Below are 24,782 nucleotides of genomic sequence, written 5' to 3' on the forward strand. Positions count from 1 at the left end.
GGGCGGCAGGGACATATCAGTAACCAGATTGCTTTGGCTCACAAAGATCTGGAAGCAGCTAAGTGATCAGAATACTTGGGCAGGCTGCCATATGGCTTGATCTGGACCACAGGGAAAAGTCTAACTCTGGTAGCCAGAGACCAGGCTTGAATTATTTTACTGACAACTCACTGCCATTCCCTCAGTTTCTTGAGCTAAGTGAATTTACAGACTCAGAGGTCTTCGAATGAAGAGGGTGGGTGTCTTGTGGCCCACCCTAAACAGAGCCACACAGGGAGAGGAATTCTGGGCCACCCCCCACCCCCACCACACACACACACACAGTAAGGGGAAGAGCGGGGATTTGAGTGCCAGCCCCTAATCTTAACCACTATTATCTTTTATCTCCCTGTGGGGCACGAGGTGCTAAAACCCTCAACCCCGGTCTGAAAGACACGTAATTACGTCCAGCTGGAGCTCACCATGACGTGAATGTTGAGGACAGTACATGGCATTCTAGATCCTCAGTGGCAAATCTGCAGGGGCAATAAATATGACTGCTTTTCCTCTTTCCTCCTTTGGGAGAAGAGGCTCCTGGGAACACACAGCCAGAGGACAGTATCTGATGCCTATGTGTCCACCCTAGTTTTTTCCCTATTGTGGTTAATAACTGTACCGATAAACTCAGCGCTGCTGTATCAATAAACTCAGACCTTTCTAGGCTGGCATGCGAGGACTCCTTACCCCTTAGCTAGGTCCCGCTTTGCCTGGGACTGAGCTATTTCCTGGGATATGAGACTTTCTGTGCTACAGCTAGGCAACTCCCAGGCAAACCAGAACCCTTATAATCCTGTTGGCTTGCCCCCATTCCCACAGCTGCATTGCCTAGGAGTACAGGAAAACAGAAAAATGAATCGCTCAGATCTTACCTGATTTGGGCTCTACTTTAGGATCGAATTAAGTATGTCAATCTATGTGTAATTTTTTTGATAAAGGCCACTCTAAATTTTATATATATTTTAGCTACTAGTATTGATTCCAATCAGATGGTAAAATATTTATCATAAACTCAGTGGATGAATAGTTCATGTGACGCAGCCTCATGGCCCCAAATTCCATAAAGTCCATCATAAACAAACCTGACTTCAAAATAATTTCCCCAGAATGTTCAATATATCTTAACACCAGTAAAAAAATCTACAACTTTTCAGGGGGAACAAATAGTATATAGATGAACTTAATGCTCAGGCAACGTGGAAACTCTTTCAGACTTTCTTTCAACAGCTGCCCACTGAGCCTTTTTTTTTTTCTTTAAAAGATTATTTCAGGGACGCCTGGGTGGTTCAGTCGATTAGGCATCGGCCTTCGGCTCAGATCACGATCCCGGGGCCCTGGGATCAAGCCCCGTGTTGGGCTCCCTGCTCAGTGGGGAGCCTGCTTCTCCCTCTCCCTCTGCCAGCCTCTCTCCCTGCTTGTGCTCTCTCTCTCTCTCTCTGTGTCAAATAAATAAATAAAATCTTTTAAAAAATAAGAAAATAAAAATAAAGTAAAAGATTATTTCAGTTCTATTTTTAACGCTTTTATTTCTTCATATAGGAAGACTAATAATCAGGTAAATGTTTAGAAGGCAGACCACAGATAAAGGACAATAACGAAGCAATTTTCTTCCACGCTGGAATCACAGGTTCAAGCACTAAACTTCAAAACAACCCCAGCAGCCATCTGACCTGGCACCTCTAGTTACCTAATAGAGAGGTAGGTCATGTGACATGCTAAGACTGATAAAGTACAGAAGTACTTGTTACTGGTTTTCTTCTTTTTTTTTTTTTAAAGATTTTATTTATTTATTTGACAGATAGAGACACAGCGAGAGAGGGAACATAAGCAGAGGGAGTGGGAGAGGGAGAAGTTATCTTCCTCTGACCACAGGGGTTAGCCATTATGGCCAGTTCCTTAGAGGAGAGGAACGGGAAATTGACATCAGGACCTTTAGAATTGTGTAAAGTGCAGAGTGGATTCAGTTCTTTTTTTCTTTTTTTTTTTACGGTTTTGAGGTTTTTGAAATTGAAGTATGATTAACACACAGGGTTACATTAGTTTCAGGTGGACAGTAGAGTGACTCAACAATTCTCTACTCAGTGCTCATCATGTTAAGGGTACTCTTAATCCCCATCCCCTATTTCAACCATTCCCTCTCCCACCCACCCACCTCCCCTCTGGAAACCACTGGTTTGTTCCAAGTAGTTAAGAGTCTGAGGTTTTTTGTTTATCTCTTTTCTTCTTCGTTCATTTGTTTTGTTCTTTAAATTCCACATACGAGTGAAATCATGGCATTTGTGTTTCTCTGACTTATTTCACTTAGCATTATGCCCTCGAGCTGCATCCTGTTGTTGCAAATGACAAGATCTCATTCTTTTTTTATTAAAGATTTTATTTATTTATTCATGTGACACAGAGAAAGAGAGAGAGAGAGAGAGAGGCAGAGGGAGAAGCAGGCTCCCCGCAGAGCAGGGAACCTGATGTGGGACTCGATCCCAGGACCCCAGGATCATGACCTGAGCCGACTGAGCCACCCAGGCGCCCGATCTCATTTTTTTTATGGTTCAATAATATTCCATTGTTTTTATATACCACATATTTTGTATCCATTCATCTATCAGTGGACACTTGGGCTGCTTCCATATCTTTGCTACAGTAAAGAATGCGGCAGTAAACACTGGGATGCATGTATCACTTTGAATTAGTGCTTTTATTTTCTTTGGGTAGATACCCCACAGTGGATTTATTGGGTCATATGGAGATTTCTTTGGCTTTCTCAGCAGCAAAGCCTATGTGAAGCCTGCGGCCCTGAGATCAAAGCCAGGTCTCACATGGGGACCCCGCTTTACCACAGAGGACATTAGCATTGGTTCTTGCTATATCTCACACTGGTAATCTTGAAATCCATTAAGTGAGGTCTGAGATCCTTCACTACCTGAGTCATTATCCCCATTTGAGATACCTAGGATTTATCAACTCGAAGTGTCCTTGCACTCTGTGCAGGGGACACAACGGGAGGCTTCTTTCCAGTTTCTTAGGAGACACTCAGCAGTATGTATCCACATTGAGTCACGATTGGTTTGGTCAAACAGCATGAACAGATAAAACAAGTCAGCTCCTCTTCTAGATTGGAGGCAGTCATCTTCCTTAAATGACATCTGTAGTCAAAACTCTGAAACCAGCCTTCAACAGCCAGCCTTGGTGGTCCTGCACAGTTTTTAAATAACTTCCACTGCCTCTTCCTTCCTCAATAAATTTGATTTTTAAGTCCTTTTTATTGCCTTGGAAATTTTTCACAAGCATCACATCATTACAAGGATTGAGCTTCCTGACAATTGTCTTTCAGTTCAGGGCCAAGTGAAACTAACCCTCGTCCATCTTTTGTGCGTGTCCTTTGATAGCTGACTTTCCTAGAGAATTTACTAGGCTGCTAAGTGTGTCACTTTAGATAATTCTCCCTTTTCTTCCTATCCAAGATCATCCTTGTTTGCAAGATTTAGAATCTGATTTTAAAGCACTTCTTCTAGACACTTGTCATCTTCCCTTTAAGGGTGGTCCAGGGACTGCTCCCATTTATCATAAAATTTCAGGTCTGGGGGCACCTGGGTGGCTCAGTCGGTTGACTGTCCGACGCTTGATTTCGGCTCAGGTCACGATCTCAGGGTCGTGAGATGGAGCCCCGCGTCGGGCTCCACACCCAGCACGGAGTCTGCTTGTCCCTCTCCCTCTGCTCCTCCCCACCGCCATGCCCCACCCTCCATCTCTCTAAAATATATAAATAAAAATAAAATCTTAAAAAAACATTTCAGGTCTGTGTCAACAAAATCTACGTTACCTATCTGATCACATCCAATCCTCCCTACCATGAACCCTAGAATAACCAGATTACTTCTTTCCCATGAGTTCATGTCACTTCTACTTCCCTGACCAGTTCCTCTTGTGGCTAGCACTTAGTACTTACTTCCTCTACATTCTGAGAAAACTTCCAGGTTTAAAAAAAAAAAAAAAAATTGCTCACTCCCTAAGGCATGATAGTTTTGGGACAAAAAAGAACTTTGAAGTCAGTAACCACTGCTTCACTTTGTTATATGAGACATCCGAGGTCCTTAAGGGTTTGAGGTGTTTGCCCAGAGTCAGGGAATAAAACTGCACTGAAACATCATCTCCATCAGGGCCACTGTGTACTGTTGGGCCAGATGTTTATTGCCGAGGGGCAACCAGCCAAGGGCTGAGTGGGAACTTAATTTAGTGTGGGCTCCACTCCCTGCTTGAGGCTCTACCCCTCCTCAGGGGAGACAGTTGCTCTCTAATTAGTGATCTACCGTCACTCCACCATCCCATCTTTTCATCCGAGGAAACGGCACTTTCAGAACCAGAGCATAGTTACAGGAAAGGAGAATGCTGCATTTTTTCAACCTCTGAGTGCAGTTCAACCCATTATACCTGGCCCTTCCAGTTCCAGGAGGCATGCTGTGCACATTATCCAGGAGTCACAGAGTTCAAATATAAATTGTCAGTGTGAGTCTTTTGATGCCCTTGAGGCTACTTTTGGGCATAGAAAAAGATTATTCAGAGATTAGTTTTAAAAATTAATATTTAATTTACTAGTGTTGCAATTTAAAAACTTAGCTTACCTTAAGATTTTAAGTTCAACTTAGAATTCTTATTGTTCTTTTATAAAGAGAGAAAATTTTAAAAACCACTTTCAAGGCCCTGAAGTATTATATGATGCCATTTATAAATGTTATTAAATAAACTCCCCCAAACCTTTCAAAGTACATTTATAGACCTAATATTTTATTTTCCTCATAAATATAGAACTATTTGATTAATATTAAAACTTTCCTGGGAATCTAAATAATGAACACAAATCTAATAAATCAAACTTATAAATATGGTGATTTTTAAATTAAGAGATTTAATAAGAATCTGACTTATAAGTGTAAATGATTACTCCCTTTGACATTTTATTTTTAAAATATTTTATTTATTTATTTGAGAGGGAGGGAGAGAGAGAGAGAGAGAGAGAGAGAGAGAGAGACAGATCACAAGCAGGTGGGAGAAAAAGGCTCCTGCTGAGCAGGGAGCCCGATGCGGGACTCGATCCCAGGACCCTGGGATCATGACCTGAGCCAGATGCAGACCCTTAACCGACTCAGCCACCCAGGCACCCCTCCCTTTGACATTTTAAAGTGGAATCATAATCAAACCAGAAGTTAGTCTTAAGGCTTAATTTAATTTGATCTAGGTTGAACATTTTGGGGTGAAATACAAGTATCCCCCACTTTCCGAAAGTTCACGTTATGCCACTTCACAAAAGACCTATAGTAGCACCTGTTTTGGCTAACCAAAAGAAATCCAGAGAGGATTTTTGCTTTTATGAAAAAAGTTGTAACCATGCTGGGGGGGCGTCTGGGTGGCTCAGTCGGTTAAGCGTCTGCCTTCGGCTCAGGTCATGATCCCAGGGTCCTGGGTTCGGCCTGCATTGGGCTCCCTGCTCGGCAGGAAGCCTGCTTCTCCCTCTCTCTCTGCCCCTCCCCCCACCTCCACCCCTCACTCATGCTCTTACCCAGCTAAAAGACCCTGTAGGTCTTTTATAAAGGCAAAGCAGCATGAAGCAAACTTTCAGAAAGCAGGAGATACTTCTTGCTTTATGCCATTTCAGTTTACAAAAGGTTTCAGAGGAACATTCTGCTTTCAGATAGTGGGGGAAACCTGTACTGCATCAGCTATTTCATCAGGAAGCAGAAGATGCTGCGTTATTAATGATGCTAAGTGTGGTCACTTGGCTAAGATGGTGAGTGCCAGATCTGTCTACGGGAACAGTACTTCTCCCCTTTGCAGTTAGTAAACGATCTGTAGGGTGATCCTTTGGCACCCTGGGGATATGCCATTCCCTAAAAAAATTTCACCTAATTCATTGTTGGTCTTTGCCTAAATTTATTATTACATTGGAGCACAAAATGATTTTTTAATTCTATTATTCTTTCCTTACTTTCTGACACAATAAAATGTTCTAGGTTCACATGGTCCTTTCCTAACCCGGGACATGGAATTGGCCATTTCTTGAAGTCTTACTTCTTTTTCCTGAGAGGGATGTTTCTCAGAAACCAAGATCTGGGTGCTAGTCATACTTCTTGCTACTGGAGTGTCATCATTTCTAGACTCTTTCAGTGGACATATGGAATATTTCTTTTAATTAATAAGCTCATATTGATATTTTAAAATTCAAATTTATATTTAAAGAATTTTCTCTTTACTGAGTTTATTTCACATTTATATTTGCTTCCTCCTGCACTGAAAATCATGGTCCTAAAAACCTTAATGTGTTTACTTATTTTTTTATTTTATAATATACATAAAATAATTTCAAAATTATGATACCAATATTACTACTAACAAGGCACCCACTGGGAGAAGTCTAAAATTTCTTTGCAGTTCTTTATACTCTTAGAATATATCCCACTAAATATATACAATCAGAATACTCTATTAAATAATCTGCTTAAAATAATACTTTTCTTCGTGTGATTATGTTATCCATTGGATATACAGTTAGAGTTTATATGCTCCTGTTTGTGCTCAATTTTAGCAATTTTTATTGCTTTTATTTAATTGTGTTTTTGAATATGTAGAACATTTACATGGTTCAAAAGTCACAACTGTATAAAAAGTCTATGTAGAAACATCTGCATCCCCTTCCTCTTTCCTGCCCCCCATGCCCCCTCTCCATCCCCTATGGGTGGCCATTTTCATTAGTTTCTGGTCTCTCTATTTTTTTTTTTTTTTTTTTGCGTAAATAAGTGTTTGTCCTGTAAGAGCCTGATGTTAAGCTCTTGATTGTCCAGGCATCCATTTCAAAGACATCCATCTTGAATAAGCACATTGCTAATTGAATGGCAGCTACTAGCTAACCGACCAGGCTGCTCCCACCCAGGTAGTTGCCCTTTGAGAAAGCCCATGGTAACCTAGAGAACTGACACTTGAGTGACTCTGCTTCTCCCTTCCCACTTCCTAATTCCTTTTCTTTCGGTTTTAAATTCATCATTGAAGAGTAAACCCACGAAAACCTGGGCACACACCCTTGGACCCTAACAAAGGCAGAGCCCCAGGTCCACACTTCCTCCCCTTCCCTTCACCTGCAAACTGGTTGTGTGGCCCCAGGCATGCCTCATACCCTTCATGACCTGTGAGTAATAAATCTTTTTATTCAAAATTCTCTGATGGTTGTTGCCGAGGTGCGTCTTGCAATCACAAGACCTACAAGGACTGGTTCAGCGACAACACTGGCCATAGTCAGGGCAATGTCTATGAAGGCTCGCTACAGGTAATACGGGCCTAGGCATTTCTAGCTGATAGCACTGCTGTGGATAGGCTTAGACTAACACAGCAGTGTGTTATGTATGTATGCATGCATTACATGATCTCCCCTTTATCCTTCACAAGATGTAGCATAGTGGATGCACCCACCTGAACTTGCTTTTTTCATGTAACAATATAACCTGGAAATTATTCCATATTATTTCATAGAGATCTTTCTCATTCTCTTTAAACAGCTACAAAGGCTCTTGCAATCAACATGTTGGCTGAAGCCTGCAGTCATCTGAAGACTTGACTGGGGTCTGTTGAGCCACTTTTAAAGATGACTTTCTCCCATACCTCCCCCATTGGTGCTGGTTGTTGACAAGAGCATCTCCTCGCGGGCTTATCCCCAGGCTGCTAGAGCTTGCCCACAACGTGGCAACTCAATTCCCCCTGAGCACCTAATCCAGAGAGCTGGGATAGAAACATCAGTGGCTCTTATGACTTAGCTTGGTCACATACTATCCCTTCCAGAACATTCCATTTGTTAAAAGCAAGTCACTAAGTCTGGCCCACATTCAAAGGAAGGTGAATTGGGCTCCACCTTTTGAAAGGAAGCATATCAAAGAGTCTGTGGACATATCTGATTCCTCAGTAAGGGAACATTCTGCACAGGACACTATTTACCTTGTGTGTAAAGTAATGTAAATTTTTCATTACGATAGCCAAGTAGTGTTCACTTAGCTCTGGAATTAATATAATAACATGATATATTATTATTTACATTATATTATATATGGGCATACATAGACATATATATATATACATAATGAATATATCAATAGATAGGTAGGTAGATAGATGATAGATAAATTCCTGGAGCAGCTCTTTATTTTCTTTATGAAAAGAACAAGGATTTATTGAGAATTTTTTCATGTAGACATCTCCATTTTATTATACATAACTCAAGGTCCTACTTCTCAAATTAGGGGACCTGTACTCCCAGGAAGGCTAAGGTGGGAAAATGCACAGGAAGGGTCAGATCTTACAGGAATGACTTTATGTGGTGGTACGCAATATGAAAACATTTTTATCCTGAAACAACTGTAGATGTATTTGTGGAGTAAAATGCAGTGTCTACACATATTTTTTTAAAATCAAGCATGAAAGTTCAAAGAAATTTTGAACTTAGGGAGTTCAAAATAAGCTACTTTCGCCTACTTCTTCCAACCTCCCTGAGGTGCTTTTCCAATTCTCTGTCCTTAATGGTACATCAGTACAAAAGTCTGAGAAGTGTTGGCTTTAGAGTACATATCTGTATTTTGCCCATGAGGAACTGGTGGGAACTTTTCTTCTAGTCTTCTAGGGCATCTAAAGGAATCACCCTTGTTCCTATGTGAGTTATTCCAAGTCTGCTGTCTGCCCTCTTCCAATTTGGATAAGGGTGTTTGTCAAGTTATTCGAGGTTTATGTCAAATGCACTGGGATGGGCCTCCTTGGTTCATAGTTCTTATTACCACTTGCAGATTTCCTTGGCCTTTTTATTTTTTAAGCAGGCTCCACACCTAGCATGGAGCCCAATACAGGGCTTGAACTCACGACCCTGAGATCAAGACCTAAGCTGAGATCAAGAGTCAGAGGCTTAACCAACTGAGCCACCCAAGTGCCCCTCTTGGTCTTTTTTAATTGTTCAATGTTTAACTTAAGTGCCATTTATCTGTTGATTTCTACAAAGCTTGTGCCTTTGGAAAACACAGGTCCTGGTGTCTTTCTTATGTCAGGAATGGCATCTCATGCTAATGTGTGCTCTTCCTGGATCAGCCCTCCCTGTCCAGGCAACCCAGCAGATCACTGATCCAGGGAGAGGACACATTACAGCCAGGTGCCATCACTGGGACCCTCTGCTCCTTTGGGCAGGGAGCTTGATTGGGCTCCAAGCTGAAAATGGATTTCCCTCCTTTGCCATACTCCACCCAGAGCTGAATTACCCAACAGATGACTAAAGCAGAGGCATCCAAACAATGTTTTGGGTAAAATAATTAAATATTTCCCCCCAAAATCAAAATTGTGATGGCCTAATAATTATTTTATGATTTGGCATAGTTTTAAATTTTAATTACATCGAAGGGGAAGAAGGGAGAAATCATCTCTTCTGTCTCAAGGTCTCTGCTGGTCTTACTAGGGCTCTGGCCACAAAGGCCCTATAACACACCAAGGACCCTTCCCTTGCTGGCCCAGCTCTGGTTAAACCCTGTGTGATCACTCTTCTGCCTACTCTTAGAAAAGTCACACATTTGGGAGCATGGCTACAGTTCCCGTCTCTGTAATCCTCTGTTGGAAATACACGTGTGGTCTTACTACCCTTGACGCTACCATGGTCGGGTACCTCAACTGTGAGGACTAAGCTCATGGGTAGTTCATTGCCCCTAGTTCCTAACCATGGAAAAGGAAGTATGAGCGGCACGGCTCGAAGGCAGGGCTCTCAGCTGGGGTCCCGGAACAAGGATGAGGGGACAAATACATCTTTATTCTCACTAGCCTTAAAATGAAATTTAGCATTCCGATTGTGAGTGTAGGCAACAAGCTGCAGCCGTTTTAACAGAACCCATGACATTTTCACCAGAAGAAATCAAGATATTCTCATATCCAATTCAGTTGTTAAAAATATCTTGAAATATCACTTCACTCATCACTGCTTCAAATGTACGGAGGTGTTCAGATCCCTAGCAGATCCCGTGTGGTGCAGCATTCTTGTGCATCACTGCTATTGAGCCATATGAGCCCAGATGGCCCACATTCTACATTGCTTGTCCAGAGATATACATTGCTTCTTGGCTCCTTCATATCTATAAAATTCCCTATTTCTTTAAAAAGAGAGAATATCTGAACTGAGCTGAGGACATCTACAAACACTTAGAACTCTTTCAAAACTTATTTCTATCATAATGGCATCAAAGCTGACCATGAATTTATAATCATTTTCTTTTTAATATAAGTCAATCTATTGATCTATTGATAATCTATTGACATTCATCTATTGATCTTTGACAAAATACTTATTTCAAATAGGGTTGTACTTAAGTCTTGGATGATTCTGGTGTTCCTTACAAGAAGCCTCCTGTGTTTGCTTTGTAAAATGAGATATGGAAGGTTTCATTTCCTTTGCAATAATATATGTTTGTGAAACAGCCTTCTTAGCCCTCGTAATAGCAAAACAAAAAATTAAGATGCATTGAAAGTCTAGTATGACATGCATATTTCCTTGTTGTTTTAAAATATGGGTTTCATTGTTATTCAGATATGGCAGGCCAGTAGATCAGGAGACCATTGCCGTTGACAAGATAGCTATTTATTATATTTATCTGCTCAGGCTGCTATAGTCTGGGTGGCTTAAACAACATAAAATTCATTTCTTTCAGTTCGGGAGGATAGAGGTCCACAATCAAGGTGCCAGCAGATTTAGTATCTGGTGCGAGCTCTCCCCCGGGGGTGTAGACAGTCAGTACCCTTCTCCCTGTGTGCTCACAGGGCCTTTCCCCGGTGCATGTGCACAAGGAGCAAAAAGAAGGAGAGGGAGGGAGGGAGGGAGAGAGAGTTTTCCGTGTCTTCTTACAGGGATTCTGTCAGATACTAATCCTATCAGATCCGGGCCCCAGCATTATGACCTCATTAAACGTTACTTCCTTAGAGGTTCCATCTCCAAATACAGACCCACTGGGGGTTAGGGCTTCCACATTTGAATTTGGGGGGACACACACATTCAGTCCATAACACACTGACGACCCCCAAGAGAAGGGGTACATCATACCGTGGGGTTGGGGATAGGGTCCCAAGGGAAGCACTGGGGTCTGTCAGGAGGCAGACTAAGTTAGAGGGAAACATGGACATGGACCAGGTGAGGCAGGGGGGCAGGGTTAGGATTGGCTCGTTTGAGTCAGTTCAGTGGTCTCTGGGACGTAGGTGATCTCCCTAGTTGTCTGGTACCTGGCCTGGGGGGATTAAGGCCAGTGGCTAGTGGATAGTGGAGTGGGAGAGGGTATGTACGGGCTCTGAGGTGATTGGTTTGCTTGTGAAATGTCATTTACCATCTCTGGGAAGTTCCTAAGCCCAGGAGGGGCAGCTTCTCCAAGGTCTGCAAGGACCCAGGTAGCACAGCAACAAATACAGAAACTAGAAGATGTGATTATTACAAAGTTTGCCCCACTTTTTTTTTTCGTTTTAAGCAAGAAGTTTATTTAAACAACAAGACTTGAAGGGAAAACTATCTAGGATTCATTTCTTTTAGAGTAATTTATCCCTACTTAAAGACAGATTGCCCTACATGTAACAGCTACGTACAAAAAAGTTGTAAAATTGTCCTTGATTTTACAATGATAAATGAAAAACATTAAAATTCTCCAATCGAACAAAGTGTGCAAGGATTTTTCTGTTGTTCTTTTTTTGTTAAATAGTGAGAGCAAAATAACTTACTGGAATATAAAGATAAGAGCTGACTGAGCATGCCTCGAATGGAGAGGGGTATTTTCACAGAAGCAGTATTTTCCCCATCCCATCTCCATTTGATGTCGATCAAAACATACCACTGGCCATTTAGTTAAAAAAAATGCAATATGCTTGTGCACATACACAGTTACTTTATGTACAATAAAGGAATAGGGAAGGGGAAAATGAAAGAACAGAGAAAACTATCCTGCAGTTGTCAGGATGTGCTGGAACCACATTGCGGCTTTCTAACTGAGACTGTCTTCTTGGTCTGGAGGAACAGAGTTCTGGAGTAAAGTAGCAGGTTCCCCTTTTTTAGTAGACACCTCCTGTCTGCTGCTGGAACACATCAGTTGTATCTTCATTTCTATTTCCAACTGTCGTTCACAATAGGCTTTCATTAGTTTACTAAGTGGTGTATGGTTCTTAATCTTAAACTGCACCACAGAACCGTCCTGCCCCGCCACCTTCAAATTAATATGATCGTTGTTCTCAGTCTTGACTCCTTCCTTGGGCTTTTCATCGGCCATGGTGAGTGCCGGAGTCTCCTCAGCTACTGCTTCATGAAAGAGGTACCGGGTCCCCACTGAACGAGCACACGAGAAGCACTTGCCCCACTTTTTAATGTTCTTATTCAAGCTAAAGAGCAACAGCTTCCATATTGATGTGTCTTCTAAAACATAATTTTAACTTTAAAATGCCTATATTGGGAACATATTTTCTCATCACTAAATACCACACATATATCCCAAATTTGCTTTATTTTAATGTGTTGACGTATTAGCTACTCATTGCTGCGTAGCAAGTTACTCGAAAACTAGTGATTGAAAACAACAAGCACTTATTATTTCACGGTATGTGTGGTCAGGAATTCGGGTGCAGCTTAGCCAGGTGGTTCTGGGTCAGGCTCTCTCCCGGGGACAGAATCAAGGTGTCAGCCAGGGTCTCAGTCTTCTTGAGGCTGAGCAGGGAAGAATCTGATTCCAAGCTCGTGCACGTGGCCGTGGGCAAGTCTGAGTCCCTTGCCACCTGGGCCTCTCCATGGAGCTACCACAGGCCAGAGCAGTTGGCTTCCTGCTGTGCAAAGTAACCCGAGCGAGAGCAGAAAAAACCACCCAGGAAGCCAGTCTTTTTATAACCTAATCTCAGAAGTGACATCCCATAACTTCTGTCATGTTTTGTCTTTAGAAATGGGATCATACTGGGTCCAGCTCAACCCCAGGGGGAGGGAATTCGTCAAGGGCACAAATACCAAAAGTAGGATCACTGAGGGTCACCCCCAAGGCCGCATATCACAATTGATAACTATGTTTCGATACAATTACTTTTCCTTGCAATTCTTTGTATTTTATTTTTTGAATTTAAACACGTTATTCTATGAAGAAGTGCAAGGGCTTCTCTAGCTATACGTAGCACGAATAGGTTAAGAGTCCTTGTTCCAGTGCCAGACAGATCTGGATTCAAACCCTGCCTCACCTCCCACCCGTGTGGACCCTGAGCAATCACTTCCCCTTTGTGAGCATGGGTGGCTCCAACAATAAAATGGAGATGATAATAGCCCGTCTCCCAGACCTGCTGTAGGGATTAAATGAGATCATGCGTATAAAACATTAAGATTCTGCCAGATTGTATTAAGCACCCAGTAAATGGTAGCTTTTATCCACAGAGAAAAGAACGTGCCTGAATTTCACACATATGCATGCTTTTCTATTTCACGTAATTACAAAAGCCCAGGGATCACGTTTATTAATGGTCGGGTTCCACTCTTTCCCCCTGTTGTATACCTTAAAAATCTTGAGGAATATATGTGATGAAGCCCAATGTGTCTGTACCTGCTCCCTCACCAGAAAGCACCACATAAAATCCTAAGTATTATTGCAGCTGGAAGGACTAACGGTCAGCATAAGAGCCAGACGCTGGGCCAAGATCATCCATAGGGTGGGGACATATAACTCAAGAAATCGCATACAGCTGACAGAATCTCAACCCCAGCAATTAGCATTTTCAATCAGTAAAACACCAGCCATGCAGGACACAGGTAAATAGGGAAGATCAATCCCCTTTTAAGCTTTCCAACTAAGTGTCCCTACCAGCCAGTCCAGTTCAAAAAGGAGGAGGCAGGGAAGGGCCCGGGGCTACCCTATTATCGTTTTGTGATTCTTTTATGATTCTTTTAACAGAGAGGATGCATTATATAGGAATTCAGTAACAGATCAGAAACAACGTGGAAAACGGAGAGTCGGGAATGGCTTGCTGCCTACATCTGTTTGTTCCCATGCGTCTGGAAATCAGAAAGATGGGATTCGCAAGAGCAGGGCTCACTTCCTGACCTGGAGCCTGGACACAGGTAGAAATTGCTGGTTGGACTCCCCTAGAGAAAGCCTCTGTTCTAGTTGTCCTCCCTCATCTGGAGTGGCTATGACTCACAGCGCACACACAGATGGAACATGATAACAAAGAGGGGCAGCACCTGTCACCATGAAGAAGTAAGCACGTTCACATGTTAGTTTTGATTTCCCAGCAACCACGCGGGGAAACTGAAACACCGTGTTCCGCTCCACTCCCCACCCCTCCCCGGCAAGCTCACTCCCAGTTCCTGGGCACAGCTGTTCAAAACCTGGTGTACCAGAGAACTGGATTTGAAAGATCCTGATTAGCACCAGAATTAGAATTAAGCCTCACAAGCAAAGGGTACCTGGGCTCTCTCTGTGTTGTTTCTTACAATTGCATGTGAATCTACGGTTTTCTCAAAATAAAAAGTGCCATTTTAAACATCAAGCTACTCAGTGTACAAGCTACTACAATATACCACAACAGGAAGAAAGAAATAGCAACCCCCACTCACTCCATAAAAAAAGCCCCATTCTGAAAATCAACTTTTTGGTCTTTTATTAGATGAACTTCCTCAATCAAGCTAGTCCCATATAGTTGCCGTTCTGTGCCGAGTGGAAGGGGGTGCAAGAGAAAAATGACACCCATTCCTTTTTTCTCCTTTCCCCTTACCAAACTGACAAGTTTCTTAAGAGCAACTGAAAGAATATTCTGGTAGTATAAACAAGAACTGGGAAGACACATTTTTGTCTGCTCTCCAGAGAGAGCAGAGGAAGGGGCGGGGAGAGAGAGAGAGAGGAAGATATACCCTTTCATGACAGATACTTTTGGACTTTTGAATTTTATATTATGTGCACATGCTGCCTGGTCCAAAACACGATTCCCCAAATTTTACATGTCCCTTGAAGGTCTAGAGCAAACACAGCTTTCTCCATGAGCGTGTCTCATCCTACCAGTTTGAATACAGCCTTCTCTCCTCTGTTCCATAACGTGACGGTTCTCAATCTTTACTGCCAGTTGAAAAAACTGAGAGCTTTTTTAAAAAAATATCCACGCTCAGGCCCCTCCCCAGACCAACTGAATGAGAATCTCAGAGGGGAGGAGATCAACAGGGATATTTAAAAAAAAAAAAAAAATTTCCCCACTAGTGTTAAATATGTACTCAGGATTGAGAACTTCTGCCCTGGTGTTTTATGGAGCCCAGATTCCAGCACTCACCCTGTAAGTAAAATAAGTGATTACAAAAATAAAATAAATAAATAAAAAACCACTTTCACATCTTTGATCTCATTTTGTCTGCAAAACTGCCCTGTGAACTGGGTGTCATGGCCGCACTGCCCAGAAGAGGAAAGGGACTGTTGAAGTGTGAGAAGTCACAAAGTGTCCTTTGGGCTTCTGGGTTCTATACTTTGTTTAACCGGCTCCCCTGAGATTACAACTGGAGTCTCTGCTCCCCACCCATATTCTAGCACAGGACCTCATGCATAGGTGGTGTTCAACAGCAAGTTATCTGGACGGTAACAACCGAGTGGTCCCGAAGAGCGGCAGGAAGTGTCTCAGTCACCCAGAGCTCGCCCTCCACACAGAGTTCCCAGATGGGAACTATTAGCTATTAGCTATTCAGGGTGCTTTGAGATTCCGTATGAATTTTAGGATAGATTTTCCTATTTCTGCCAAAAAAAAAAGTGCCATTGGTATTTTTAAAGGTATTGCTTTGGATCCGTGGATCGCTTTGGGTAGTATTAGCATTTTAACAATATTAAGTCTTCTGATCCATGAATGTGGATGTCTTTCCATTTATTTGTGTCTTTTTCAATTTCTTTCAGCAGTGTTTTGTAGTTGTCAGTGTACAAGTCCTTTGACTCTTTGGTTAAGTTTATTTCTAAGTATTTTATTACTTTTGATGCTACTGTAAATGGTATCATTTTCTTAATGTCCATTTCAGGATATTCATTGTTAGCGTATAGAAATGCAACTCATTTCTGCATGTTAACTTTGTATCCTGCAACTTTGCTGAATTCGTTTCTCAGATCTAACAGTTTTTTGCTGGTGTCTTTATGGTTTTCTACATATAAGATCATGTCATCTTGAATAGTGATAATTTTACTTCTTCCTCTCCAATTTGAATGTCTTTTATTTCTTTTTTTTACGTAATTACTCTGACATCTAGTACTATGTTGAATAGAAGTGGTGAGAATGGGCATCTTTGCCTTGTTCTTGGTCTTAAAAAGAAAGCTTTCAGTTTTTCACCATTGACTATGATGTTAGCTGTGGGCTTTTCACGTACAGCCTTTATTATGTTCAGGTAATTTCCTTCTAATCTTAATTTGTTGAGTAAATGAAAGAGTATTGAATTTTGTCAAATATTTTTCTACATCAACTGAGGCAAACATGTGGGTTTTTCCCCTCATTCTGCTAATATGGTATATTACCTTGACTGATTTTTGTAAGTTAAACCATCCTTGCATTCCAGAGATAAATCCCACTCCTCTTGGTCATAGTGTTTAATCTTTTTAATGTGCTATTGAATTCAGTTTGCTAGTATTTTGTTGAAGATTTTTACATCAATATTCATCAGGGATATTGGTCTGTACTTTTCTTTTAGTATTGTCTGATTTTAATCTCAGAGTAATACTGGATTCATAAAATGATTTTAGACATTTTCCTTTTTCTTTAATTTTTGGGAAGATTTCAAAAAAGGCTGGTGTTAATTCCTTCCATAAATATTAATTATAGGTCTGTTTATACTTTTTAATTCTTCATGACTCAGTCTTGGTAGGTTGTATGTTGTTAGAAATTTATCCATTTCTTTTGGGTTATCAATTTATTTGTTAGCATATAATTGTTGATAATAGTCTTAGTCTCTTATGATCCTTTTTTATTTCTGTAGTATCAGTTATGTTTCCTCTTTTGTTCTGAGTTTTGTTATTTGAGTCTTCTTTCTTTTTTTTTTCTTAGTCTAGTTAAGGGTTTGTCAATTTTATTGATCTCTAAAAAAACAACTTTTAATTTTGCTGATTTTTTTTCTATTGTTTTTCTATTCTCTATTTTGTTTATTTCTGCTCTAATCTTTATTATTCCTTCCTTCTGGTAACTTTGGTGTAGTTTGTTCTTTTTCTAGTTCCTTGAAGTATAAAATGAGGTTGTCGATTTGAGATCTTTTTTTTCAATATAGGTATTTTTCACTGTAAAACTTGCCTCTTGTGTTTTGCTACATCCCACAAGTTTCAGTATGTTGTGTTTTTGTTTTCATTTCTCTCAAAATATTTTCTAATATCCCTGTGATTTATTCTTTGACCCATTGGTTCAAGAGCTAACTTCCTAATTTGGGGTTGGGGGGACGTTTATATCCAGATGATTTGAAGACCAGGTGCAAACAGGGCAGAGCTCTTCTCTTGCACAGCATGGACTCAGAAGGCACAGGCTGTGAAATGCCCAGTTTGGAAAAGGGTCATCAGAACCAGCTGTGGAAACCATGATGCTAATTGAGTCTCTTGCTCGCTATCTCCATGTGAGGCTTTGTGTCTATTTGTGGTTCTGTCCAGACAGAGCTTTGGTTTGTAGTGCAGTGACTATCCCCTGAGCATAGCACAGATGTTTCTGTACCTAATCTTGTCCCCAAACTCAGAGAGAACTAGCCACAGATAGAGAGATAGTCCATTTGGTCTCCTTATTACTTCCTCTACCTACCCCTTCTTTGGAAACCACTACTCCCCTTTCTTCTCTCTACTCCTTTCCTTCATTCAAAGGGGGAGGAAAGAGAGGAAATAACATACCATTTACTTAATATGAATTGTCTCATTAAAACCTCACTCAGCATTACTATCCTCATTTTATAGTTGAGAGAACTGAAGCTCAGTTAAGTAACTTGCTCAGTCACTGTTAAATAAGTAGACAGTAAGAGGAAGAGATTGGACCTCAAAATAAGTGCTTCTGGATCTAACACCCAGACTCTTCCCAATGCAGCTACCTTTCCCTTTCATTCAACAAATACCTACTATGTACTTGCCCTGTGCTAGGAGCTCAGGGAACTACAAAGGAAAACAAGATATGGCTCCTGGCATCCAAGGAAGCCACTGCTGGTAGAGAGACAGATACCAAACCTCTAATTACAAAGGTTTTTTTTTTAATGCTAAAGTGGTGTAAATACTATGGGAGCACAGAGAAGCAGGGATCCTAGGATATAAGTAGAGAGAAATCTCACATTTAGGGCAGGATTTCACTAGGGAAAAAAAAAGAGGAGGAAAAAGGACATTTGGGAGTTTTGAAGAATAAATGCCAGATAGTAAATATTTTAGGTTCTGCAGGCTAGACAATCTCTGTTGCAGCCACTCGACCCTGCCGCTGTAGCACAAAGCAGATGCAGACAAACATAAATGAATGAGCATGGCTGTGTTCTGATAAAACTTAATTTACAAAAACAAGAAGGCAGATGGATTTTGCCTGGAGGCCATAGATTGCAGACCCCTAAAAAATCAAAGGTGATTAAAGCAGAGAAGAAATCAGATTTTTATTCTCAAAAGACCACTCTGTACATGTAGTGGAAAGATTATGTCTTCCCTATCCTTTTCTTTGGAGTAGCTCAGAGAAATGTGCAGTGGGCCATAGGCTTTGGGTTTTGTAAGATGAGGAGAGTAGTGGGTCTGGGAACTTTCACATAACTCTCTCACTCCTTCATTCTATTCATCGTCCCAATTCCATTTCCTCCTGTGTATTTTTATCTGGCCCACCCTTTGGATGTAGATTTGCCAGATTTAGCAAATAAAAATAGAGGCTATCAAGTTAAATTTGAATTTCAGATAAACAATAAAAATTTTTTTAGTATAAGTATGTCTCATGCCATATTTGGGGCATACTTATGCTAAAAATGTATTCATTATTTATCTGAAATTCAAATTTAACTAGGCTTCCGGTATCTTATCTGGCAATGCTACTAGGGGGCACCTTTATTACCCAAAACTGGCTCCAACTCTTGGTGGATGCTGAGCTGGAAGACACAACCAAGTCAAAGAACAGGAAAATAAAGAGTTTTGATATTTTCCAAAGCAAAGTCTCCCTGAACAACAAAATGAGGGAAGTTTTAAGCTAAGAGTGGATACATATTCGTGAAGGGGCTTGAGCAATGGGGACTATAGCATGGAACTGGGGCAGAAGTCATCTTAAGCTGACAGAGTCCAGGTTGAAGTCACAAGGCTTGTAAGGGTCAGCATTATCAATTCTCTGGTTTCAGTTGGTCTAGTATCTGCATGCTCAAATGGGTTTAGGTCCTACAAAGCTGACTTAAGTATGTGTGTCAGGTCAATCTTTACTTTGAACCAATACTGAGAATTTTACCACTGATTTTTTTGTCTCTGATATGATTAGGTTATTTCCTATTTGTTCTTAACATTCTTTCACAAGATGGCCAGGGAGCTAAATGAATTTTCTTATATCTAGAAAGCTATGTCTTGTCTTTCTTTTTCTGGGGACCCCTAATTCTTTCTGCCTACACCTTCAGTCTGAGTTGCTCAGAATTCTAACATAAGAGATGGGGATCAGGGCAGCCTGATGTCTAGATTGGATTGTGAGTGATAGGCATGTGGTCAGCAGCTCCATGTAGGTTGGGCCATAGAGTGAGGCCTAAGAGAATAAGTATCAAGGTAGATTCCAGCAAAGTCTGGAGGTTGAGGGAAGGGGTTGCTGTTGAGATGTGGCTGTGAAGCCTGTTGAATAAAGTTTGGGCTGGGAAGTGAATCAAGGGTAGGTGTGGTACATTTTATAATCCCTTGCATTTGAATAGAGCTTTACAACTTTACAGAAGTGACTCCCACAGAAACCTTGCAGGGAGAGGGCATGAGTTTTAATAGTCAATGACCTCACCTAAAAGTGATAAAACCGAAGACTCAATATAGGTCAAGCAAGTGCCCATGGATGACCTAAGTTAATGGCCCTGTTGAGACTTAAATAAGGTCTTTTTTATTGTTATGTTAATCACCATATATTACATCATTAGTTTTTGATGCAGTGTTCCATGATTCATTGTTTGTTCATAACACCCAGTGCTCCATGCAGAACGTGCCCTCCTCAATACCCATCACCAGGCTAACCCATCCCCCCAATCCCTCCCCTCTAGAACCCTCAGTTTGTTTTTCAGAGTCCATCATCTCTCATGGTTCGTCTCCCCCTCTGACATACTCCCCTTTTCTTCCTCTCCTGTTATCTTCTTCTTTTTCTTTTTTCTTAACATATGTTGCATTTAAATAAGGTCTTTTGACCAAACTTCACTTTCCCTGCTTTCTGAATGCTTGTTCTATGGCCAAAGAGATGAATAATAATTATAAGAAGCAGCAGCACCAGCAACAGCAGCTAACATTTATCAAGCACTTACCATGTGCCAGGCCCTGTTCTAAGTGCTCTGTATTTTTAACTCACTTATTTCTCACAGTATCCCTATGAAATAGGTATTATCATCCCTATTTAACTGGCACAAAGAGATCAGAGCAACTAGCTCAAGATGATACAGAATGAGAATCCAGATCCAGTCATTCCTGTTCAAGAGCCCAAGTACCTGATACAGATGCTCTCCTTAACCAAACTTGAAACTCCTCTGAACCCCCTTCTCCACTAGGCCTCAACCTTGCCCCCACCCTATCCTTGCTGTGTCTCCTTGTAACAAGAACCTTGCTAAGTCAGTTGAGAGAATCCTCCCCCTTGATATCTGATCAAATTCCTCATCCCCCACCCTTGATATCGCATCAGTCTGGCCAGTCTTGGGCAGGAACCCCCCCATCCTTAATGTCTTCTCTTAGCACTTTCCCATGTACTGAATCTTCAGTCTGCTCATTGGCTATCAATCCCCAGCTGCCTTGCTGTATTTGGAGTTAAGCTCCATTTCTTTCCCCTGTTTTCTCTTTTCCTGACACCTGTGACAATAGTCCTGAATAAAGTCCTCCTCACCATTTTGACAAGTATGAGAATAAATTTTCACCATAACTAACCTGTGGGGTATGCTGCCTCCTCAGGTCCGAGGGTTGAAGACATGAAGAATCAGAGGTAGGAGGCTGGAAAGCAGGAGTTAGCACGAAATGAGACAAACTGGGTGACTGAACATCTCATCCTTCCCGGACTCCTCATCCCTTTGCACAAGCTGTCACCCAACTGGCCCCACCACTGTTCCCCACACTTCCTCACCCCAAACTCCTAGGCACCCTTCATCGCCCAGCTCAGATGTTGCCAGGTAGAAGTACCCTCCACTTCCCTAGGTAGTGTTTAGAACTCCTTCCTCTGAGCAGCAGATTTCTCTCTTAACGCCTGTGTTAGAGGACTGCATTGCCATCATTCACAAGCCTGTCTCCCTTAATAGACTGTGTTCTTTTCCATGTGAGGGCCATGCCACCTGCAACCCTAAATTCAGGACTTTTAAAACAATGCCTGATTCTCAGTGGCTCGCACAATAGAAGTTTACTGTGAATTTCAAAGGACAATTACTGATCTGCCGGAAGACTTCCACTTGGTCATTTAAAAACTTAGGCCCCTTTTCATCTTGTGACTCTACCTTCCACTAGGACCTTGAAGTTCCCTATATTCAGCTGGAAGAGGAGGTAGGAGGATGAAGGACTGCATGTGGAAGCTGGAAGTAGCGCTCTTCACTTCTGTTCACGTTCCATTGGCCACAACTCAGTCACATGGCCACAAGCTAGCTGCAGGGGAGGCTGGAAAATGCAGTCTCACTGTATGGTCTAGAAAAGTGGAAATGGGCCATAGCCAAACTGCCTGGCTTTGAATTATGGTTCTATTACTTACTGGCTGTGTGACCTTGGACAAGTTCCTTAATTTTTTAGAGTCATAGTTTCCTCATCTGTATAAATGAGAATGATACCTATAGCGTTGATATAGGAAATACATGAGTTAATATACGTGAAGTACTTAGAACAGTGTCCAGCATCTAGGAAATGCTATATGAAGGTTAACTGTTATCAACATTAATATCCTCTAATCACAATTCTCCTATACCTTCCCCGCTGACTCAGAGTAATAGTCTTTACAATGGCCCATGAAATTCTTATGGGAGATGAACCCAGTTATCTCCTGCTTCTGTCACTACACAAACCACCCTGACCTCTTTGCTCTTCCTTGAAAGTGTCAAGCATATTCCCGCCTCATGCTTTGACGTGCAGTCTCTCTGCCCAGAAGGTTCTTCCTGGGTTTCTAAAGGGCTCACTACAAGACTCCTTCCAATGTGTGCTCAAATGCCACTGCCCTGACTATTCTAACAAAAACTGCTAAGAGCCCCCCTCCTATACTTCCCATTGCCCCTCCCTAGATTATTTTTCTGGGCCATCAGCTTCACAAGGACAGGAATTTTTGCTAGTCTCGTTCCCTCCTGCTTCCCTAGCACCTACAATAGTGTGTGGCACAGAGTAGGCACGCCATGACTGTTTCCTCCGTACGTCAGCAAATGAATGAATGGCGATTCTCCACTGACACTCTAAGGTCTCTGGCCTTATTAAATGTCTGTCACAAATTGTGGTGACTCTGATTTCTACATTGTCAGACACACAATTCATCTATTAACTACGTGTAATATGCAAACACTCTGAACCAAGGGACAAAACAAACTTGTTCCCTTATTTTTTTTGTTTTAAAAGAAAGGGATTCCTTCTTCTGGTGTTCGTGTTACTTCTGCAATTGTGTCTTGTCGGTACTTTCCTGTCAGCTTTTTCTACGTGTCAACTTGGGGAAAGGGAGGAATGTAGATAGAAGTCAGCTTTTCAAGATTTGAGTCAAGCCAAACAGCACTATTTTCCTCACACAGATGCGAGAGATGGCCATCCCTTGCTTAAAGTAACACTAACAGAATTGGTGATGGGTCCGGTGTCACTTCTCCACCCAGGGGCTAATTTTAATATTTGTTTCACACAGAGTGTGTTTAAACAGACATACTTCACAGAGTATGTATTTCCCAGCCTGTGAAAACACTGAAACCGGTTTCAGCTGGTCTGGGTGGGGATCAGACGGTCTACCCACAATTCTATTGAACCCACCTGTGCAGTAACTGATCCCTCCCACCTAACAAAACAAGATTGAATGTGTCTGGCTGCAGCCAACAGCAATTAAGGACAGGGTCCTGAAACTTAGCTTTCAGAGGAAAACAAAGTGTGTGACGCCTTCCACTTCCACTCCCCCACCCCCACCCTCACCCCAGCCTAGGCGTGGTCCCTGTGTTTTATTCTCTCAAAGCACCTGTTCGTGATGTTTAGCATTTGCGGGGATTTGTAATTTTTGGTCTTGGGAAGGGACTGGCTCTCTTGGGTCACATTCACTAAACTATACTGGATGCCTGGCGCAGGAAATGCTCAATAAATACGTGTCTCGACGACCAAGCCACTGACAACCTTCTAGCTGTGGTAACACCTGCAGGGAAATTTAAAAGAGCACCGCCTTTAATCCGAACCCCTGAGTCTCATCCTTGACTCTACCTTTTCCAGCTCTGTGACTCTCTGGAAAAGTTACCTAGCCTTTTTGAGCTTTTATTTCTCCATCGGCATCTGCGTGATAAGGATGCTAATAATACTATCCTCCTCTGGGGCATTTCTAAGAAGCAAATGTGATTACGGGCTTGGAAGGACTTTGTGGATACTCAAAGCACATCAGCCAAAATCAGTTAAGTGGTCAACATTTTAGCATTCATGTTATAAAAGAACTTTGTGGTGGAAAACAAGAGGAGTAATCCCTCACTCACTTTTGCTTCTTAAAGCATTCAGCATCATTGCCCCCGCTTCCTTAATGGAAAGTTTCTACTTGCTGTCTCCAGGTGCGGTTTTCTCCTTTTCTTCTGCCTCCTCTGACTCTATCCTTCCTGGTGTCTTTGCTCTCTTGTTTCTCCTGTATTCACTCCATATTTCTGGAGGGACTGCAGTGTGCCAAGCACCATACTCCCAGTAGGAAGCAATAGATGTACAGACGGCTCCGTTGGGGTTGTTAAAAAGAAAACCACAGGCCCAAGATAGAGTCACTGATGCCAGGCCAAGTCACCAAACTGAGGCTAAATACTCAACATAACTGCAGTTTCAAAGTCCCCCAGAAATGTAATTTTAACTGCTCAGTGAGGAATTTTCTGGTAAGTCCCAGTGAGGCAATCTGTCAGATGCACCCTCTAGATCCCACAGAGGAAGATGAGGTAATCCACATGATAAGACCTCTGTTTCTCCCCCCCCCCCCCTTAGAGTAACACGGACAGAATAGCTGAACGGGACCATGCCTGAAATAATTCTATCTTTTCTTTTCCTAATAACTTCCTTGCCCTGAGAAGTTATTAAAACCTTCCTTTTTTTTTACCAGTCCTCAGACCACCTCTCTAGTAGGTGGGATGCTGCCTGATTCATGAATTGCTTAATAAAGCCAATTCGATTTTCAAATGTCTTCAGTCGAATTGTGGTTTTCAACAAAGTGCCCCCAAGGGGGGAGAGACAAGTGTGGATCAAGTCATCACAGCAATATGGACTTGCAGCGACAGCTTGCAATTGCCACGGGGACCCTGGGCCACGCCAGGGTTATACCAGTTTTGACTGGTATAACAATGGTATAACATTGTGTTACTTGTTGAGTTGAATGATCTTTTTGACTATTAATTCTAGCTAATTGTGAGCAAGGTATTTCAAAATCTCTCA

At 41.8% G+C, this 24,782-nt stretch overlaps 1 long non-coding RNA gene and 1 pseudogene across 1 annotated transcript in view; both read right to left on the reverse strand.

The window, feature by feature from the left end:
* Positions 1-24,782, reverse strand: part of LOC114224892 (uncharacterized) — a 53,831-nt gene that overhangs the window by 9,123 nt on the left and 19,926 nt on the right. Inside the window, exon 2 of the long non-coding RNA XR_003612477.2 lies at positions 21,111-21,173. This is a non-coding gene — a long non-coding RNA (uncharacterized LOC114224892). The remainder of the gene's footprint in view (positions 1-21,110; positions 21,174-24,782) is intronic.
* On the reverse strand, positions 11,576-13,121 carry LOC114224891 (small ubiquitin-related modifier 2 pseudogene; annotated as a pseudogene).

The sequence above is a fragment of the Eumetopias jubatus genome, unplaced genomic scaffold (genome assembly GCF_037043125.1).
Source record: "Eumetopias jubatus isolate StellerSeaLion01/CBP00866 unplaced genomic scaffold, mEumJub1_p1.0 scaffold_2, whole genome shotgun sequence".
Lineage (NCBI taxonomy): Eukaryota > Metazoa > Chordata > Mammalia > Carnivora > Otariidae > Eumetopias > Eumetopias jubatus.